This window comes from Aythya marila, assembly GCF_965140915.1.
Source record: "Aythya marila genome assembly, chromosome: 4".
Lineage (NCBI taxonomy): Eukaryota > Metazoa > Chordata > Aves > Anseriformes > Anatidae > Aythya > Aythya marila.
In genome coordinates, this window is record NC_139045.1 from 24965628 (window position 1) to 24972421 (window position 6794).

Consider the following 6794-nt stretch of genomic DNA (forward strand, 5'->3'; position numbering starts at 1 on the left):
GGTGAAGGATCCGATTACCAATCCCCTAAGCCTTATTGCCGGGGATTTGGGGGATGGTGTCTGCAGCAGGGTCACGGGCAAATGTCAAAACCTCATGCAGTCACCTGCGCTGGGGAAGTGTCAGTATTTGGATATGCCTGTTAAGCGTTGTCCTGAATATTCAGCCACAATAAAGGCCTTTCTTGAACATTAATGCAGACTTTCAAAGGAAATGCCTATAAACTTTAGTACCTATCAAAATGAAAATCATCTAGTGCAAAGCTCCAAAATACAACAAGCTGCTGTAAAGGCTTCAACACCCCCCCATTTTGCTCATCTGCAGATTTTCTTCAAACACAGTCCTCCTTTGTCAAGCCTGCAGCTCCGAGACCAACTTCCCTTTCTGCTGAGTGCAGCAAGTGTAGATCACAAGGCTTTTTCACGAGTCTGTAAACAGTGCTTTGAAATTTGCAATGGATTGTAGACCTCAAGCAATTTCATTTTCCTTAGAAGTTTCCAGAATTAACTACCAACACTTCATTTAGTGCGGTATTTCACGATAGGATATACTCCAGGCTTAATATAACAGCAAACTTGGTCATGCTTTGATTAGAGAAGAAATTGCTGGAAAATGCCAGCAGATAGGTAGTGGCTTGCTTTCCTAAGCTGAATGCCCTGAACACGAGAGGGCTGGTTTCATTTTAACATGGCTTTTAAAGGGTATTGGCATGTCTATATTATGAATTATGTATTACAAAGCACTCGTCAGTATTATGATCTATACCTTAGTGCACATTTCATCACAGGATCCCAAAATTCTCTTCAATTCATTAATGCAAAAAACTTGTACATGGACAGGATCTGTAGTAGCCTCGTGGGAAATAAAAGAGTAGATGGAAAGAAAAGTTGCCAGGCAGGAGAAGCACAGCACCCAGGAAAAGGTCTGGGAAGGATTGGTGATGGGCCCTATGCACCAGTCAGTTGTCTGTCCCTTCATCCGCTGCTCTGTCCTGTTTTGGACAGAGACAAAAGCAACAGTGAGTGTTTGCATGGCTGCATATGATGACACATGAGGAGCAAGCAGTCTGTCAGCTGGAACAATGGTCCTTGAATATGTTTCCTCTGTCTCCTGCCTCTGGTCCAGTGAAAACTCTAGCTGCATTTAATCCCTTTTCCCGTCCCTTTCCAACTTCCCTACTACAAACCTGACCGTGGAGAGTTACTTGCATGTAAACAGTCATCCGTGAACAAAGCTGCTGAGGTTTGATGCATTGCTACTTTGGGTCTAAGGCAAGCTGGCCATTGGCATGTAAAGAAATGTTGTGCAGAGCCCTAGCATGGAGCCGTTGGTGTCAGCCCTACACCAAGCTCTGTTAGAAGCTTCCCACCCTGCTGACACCATCCTCAGCACAGGGACACTCATGCAGACTCCATGTTAATGAGGCATTCACCAGCTAGGACAATTCAGAAGGACAGAATTTGGCATACACTCCAGTTAAAGCTATATCTTAAATATTTTCAGCATATGTATATTTGATTACAGGTTTTAAAATTCTTCTTAATTTCTGCAATTGTTTAAGATGTGCTTTAATCAAACAAGTGGCTCTCAGTAATACTTAATACATGCTTTTGCAAATTAGACCTAGGTACACTTCATCCTCATTGTTTGGTGTTCGTGATCTCTAATCTTTAGTTCAGTTTTTCCTATAATTCTCCTTTATCCCCTCCCTTTTTTTTCTTAAGCTGGAGCTTTAGCAATGCATGCCCTACCAAAAATTATTCTTCAGCATTTCACCATTTGATTTAATGCTTTTGGCACAGCACAGTTTGCCTCCTTTGCTTTTTCTGTCACTTTTATGAAGAACATGTTATGAAGTTCCTGTCATTATATTTAGCCCCCATACTCCTGTCATGCCTACTTAGTCAGTTTTCCTCCCGCAGTATCACCTCTAGCTCATCCTATATTTTATCACACAACAACAGTAAGTGAAGCTCATTATTTTGTGTTGGTCTGTATTCTACCCATGTCCTGAAGACTAGGTTGTAAAAAAAATAATATATATATATAGACTTTTTCCAGATGCACTTTCTGGTATCGAGCACCAATCAATGTTTATGGCCGATGCTGTACTATTAATATTGCTTTTGTCTAAAGAAAGTTAACCTCTTTTGGATTTGCAAGTCCTCAAGAAATCCACACTGTGATGCCTGTTGACAATCCTTGACAGATTTGGATCTCGTTAAAGCAGGAGATGGAATGGTCTGGTACGTGGGTGTCTCATTTAAGTTTGAGGAGAACTGGAATGATTCTGAGCATGGCTTAGCCATTTCAGAAGTAAAAGAAAAATACATATTTTAAATGACTTTATTTTAGGAACTCTCACCTGTATTTTGAACCAGATGTACGAGCAAGTATTTTGGATCCAGAAAATATCCTTTTCAGGTTGACATATTCCTGAACACTTCGAACACAAATTAACTGGCATCATTTCCTGAATCTAGGGCAAGAAAAATTGAAATATATTGCTGCAATTTCTGTTATGCTGAAAAAGTGAATGGTGTAAACACCCACATTTCAGATGCTGATTTACTTTTCCTAAAAACTTTTAAAATCTAGCAAATTACAAGGAGTTAATTCAATGAAATTGACAATTTGAACAAAATCTAAAGTACCTTTGAGGTACAATATGAAATATTTTACAAACAACCACAAATAAATTAGATTTCCATATTTCTACAGACAGTTTATTGTTGAGCTGTTGGTAGTCTAACATAACATTATTATATTAAGATTCTTATTCAAGATAGTATATTATGTTCAATATTAAACAAGACATACTTACTGAAGTTAATCTTTGTTAGTAAAGTATTGGGTAAGTTTGGTAAAGTCAACATGTCAAATCTGAACAAGATCAAGCCCTAGGAAGCTTTGTAGGCAAGTAAGGAGGACAATCAAAGGTTGTTAAATTGAAAAATACAGATGTGCAACAGTTACTAGTCACTAAAACAACTATCTGTTGCTGTTCCTTAGCCACAGGATACACAAGCAGAAAGAGTAATTTGCCTTGTTTTACATAAATATGTGAAAGGTCAATTAATGATGACTTAATAACTAATAATAACTCCAGTCTAGGAGATAGGTTTATGCATTAACATTGAAATAATAGCACCAGAGTAACATCATAGAGATAAGTCAGACTTATTTTCCAATTGGCTTCCTTGGGAATGTGGAAGGTGCATGGCATAAGGTGAGGTGCCTGCAGCTGACAACAAAGTAAGACTATTACCCTTAGTCATGTAAAGTTTGTGGATCCTCACAGCCTCCATCACAAATCCATTACTGGAAGTCAAAAGTCTTGGTAGCAATTCAACATAAAAGTATCACCAGATAACAACTCCAAGCTTTCTTACTGTTTGGCAGGTTTCACAAACTGTGAGTCTGACATTACAAGTGGATGCGAAGCAATGCAAGGATGCTAAGTGGCCTCTGTTCTCACGGAGTTGCTATTTGGAGAGAAATTCTTAAACAATAGATTATTTCTATTATGTATAATCTGACACCAAGTTGTATTGATTAAGTAATTGAGTGAAATGATTCTGTTATAAAAGGCATGTTTTGTGGGAATTGCTTGTGAAATTGCAGGCAGCAGCAGCTGTTGGATCATAACACTGCACATATTCAAGTCTTTTACTAAATATAATCATAAAGAAATAGATTTCACAAGGTTTTTAGTACAACATGCAGATGCATCTTTTTTTTTTGTTTGTTTTTGGAAGTTTCTCCCTTTACTCAGGTCCACAGCTACATAGATATCCTTACTCGGTATGAATTAAACAATTTCTAATGTGTACAGTTTTAGCTGAGGTATCAATATAGATACATATGCACAACTGTAATAAGGTTGTCACCTTGGCAAGCTGAACTCCATTGCTTTTTAGTTACCCATGAGAAATAGTGACAATGGCAGGATCTCATCCACCTTCAAATACTGATGGTTTCCAGCTCTCTCAGTTCACTGTCATTCAACTCCCTTTTCTGATGTACAACTGCAATTACAAACTAGTTGGCTGAATAGTCCAATGAAGCCAGAAATATTCTGAAATCCTAAAGTACGTGCAATTAGCTGGAAGCAGATCTCCAGTTTGTACTTTTATTTTTAACGCCAGCTTAACTAAATCTTCATTCTGAGTAGTTTGATCCACCTGGGGACATCCTTTAGGAAAAGGGAGTTTAGAAGTTAGTTGCAGTTCACAGAGTAAGTAATAAAAGACTCATTCCAACTGACGATATTTCAAACTGAACTGAAGAATCAGCAATATATTCCTAATCTCTTTCATTGACCCTGAGTCAATGAAAGCTGCTCCTGTAAGCCTTAGGTCAAAGTAAAGTTGATTCTATTCCTTGTTTACCATCAACAACCTTGATATATTGGAATATAAATAAAAATGAATGCGGTATCTGTGTAACTAATTGTTCTCTCCTGCACACTCCCCTCAGAACAGTGCTCTAGGATAAAAGCTATGGGAAGACTGTACAGTGCCAGTTAAAGCATGGTGATCCTCAGCAGAGCTTTGTAAACTCTTGGCTAACAGCTTGAAAAAGCTGGTTGCCTGCTTATTAACCCACAAGATTCACGAAGATAAAACTTGTTTTCAATACATTTTTAGATTTGAATGAGCAGGATTATAATATGAACAAAAACTAATTTAACAAGTTGCCTCTTTCAGGCTTTTATGCAAAATCTCTCTTCAAACTTGCCCTGCTAAGCCTTTGGTGTCAGAGTTGATTAACACAAAGGAGGAGATAGAGGCACTGTTCCTCACAACATTTAGGTCAGCGCTGATACTCTCCAGCATGTATCTAGGCCACGTCTAATTAATCCCAGAATATTCCATCGCTGCCAGTTTACCTTTGCCAGCTTCTCCCACGGAAACCTGGCAACAAAGATTTTTACCTTAGGTGAGGAATTTCCCTTTTCTGAAGGCAAATGGGAGATTTTTTTTTTTTTTTCCCCATAGTCTAATTATGCAATGTTTATTCAACAACTTATAGAGCCCTTAGGATATGAAGTATTTAGCAGGGTTGAATACCTCCACTTGAAATTTGGGGAGTATTGCCGTTGACTTAATTAGGGCCAGGACTTCAACCCCAGTTGTGTTGGGGATAAAGTTGACCAACTAGGGTCCTTCTCATTTGGCCTTCTCATTTCTAAATTTGATACTGCCAGTCAAAATAATCCCTCCCCCTCCCCCCCCCCCATGTATGCACGGTTAATCAAACTAAGACCAGAAAATAGAGGAGATCAGCAAAATAAGAATGTCACAGAAAAGCCTACTGCAGATGAGGAGAAGTTGAGGGGCTGAACTATATTTTGTACTTTGAACTGCCATCTACAGACTTCTATGGTCTTTACTAGTAACTACACAAGTGGTTTGCAAATATACCCACAAGCTCAAGGAAGTGCTTGAATCAAGACAAACTGCCCCTGTGAAGCAGCGGTGTCAAATAACCCAGCACACTTACTGAACAAAAGATACCCTTTTTCCATGTTTTGTGCATTACACTGGTGATGCACAGAATCGCATGTATCACAACGCTAAAACCAGAGCATTAATTAGAATGCACCATTGATATGCAATTATGCAGGGTGCTGAATGTCAGAAGCAGCACCATGGCTGCAGCCGGAGGACAGTGACTTTTTAAATCAGTGCTCTATAAACGTGCACATCTTGTATGCACAAAGTCAGGTGATTTTTTGTACCTGATGATGAAGCGCTAAAAGACAAGACAAATTATTACTTGCAGAACAAGAAATGCCTGTTATTGTGCATCTATTAATATGCTCTTAAAATATAGACCAAGAAAAGCACGGACATTTTTGTAATGGGTGAGGTATGTTTTTGAGGCCACCCTCAGTTTTTCCAATTATGTCCTTACAATCTCCTTTATTTAAACATAAAAAAAATTGCATTTGATACAGCACTGTTATCAAAATCCTTATTTAAATGTTTCTGATACCTTCAAAATTATGTAATATTTCAAATGTAAATAAGATGCAGATTTTCACATACTTGTTTTCCTGTCTTAAGTGGGTTGATTACTAAAACAGGAAATGCTATTCATAAGTGCTTGATACTGGCATATTTTTTTAAAAAGGTAATAATAATAATAAAGATGTTTTTCAATGTGATTTTTTTTTAAAAGGAAATAGCCAAATCATCATCCACCTCCGGTTTCATGTGCATTAAGATTTACCTGCCCTTCAAATCTGTGGTGGTGAGCCAGCTGATACCTACATTACCATGCCTCACATCTACATACAGAACTTTAGAAATCATCTCATGTTTTAGCTTGTAATAAAATTACGAAAGCAGATTTTCTAAGATGTAGGATGCATGTACTTCAGCAAAGTGCCTATGGATGTATCATGTTCCCTAAAGCTCTGAAAATACCAAGTCCCACTATCTTGCATTTAATGCTTTAAGATGACCCCACAGATAGGTAATAAAATGATATCACTTAGGTAAAGATGCACACAGCCTGGTGATGTGATAATAATAGTCCGAGTTTGTGCAATCAGTCATGATTCATGGTGCTCTTTCACCCAAGTCTCCTAGAGTGGTACTGGACTTGAGTGTGGGAGAGGGACTCCCATCTTCTTCATCTTGGCCATACCTCTGGCTGTATCTCAGAGCTCCACAGGCATGTGCAGTGGTGTGCGTGGCTGTATGATGGACAGAGGTAGATGGGCACTGAAGAGAGGAGTTATTTGAGCAGATTAGACTGGCTCTAAGCTTAGTGTTATTGCCCTGTC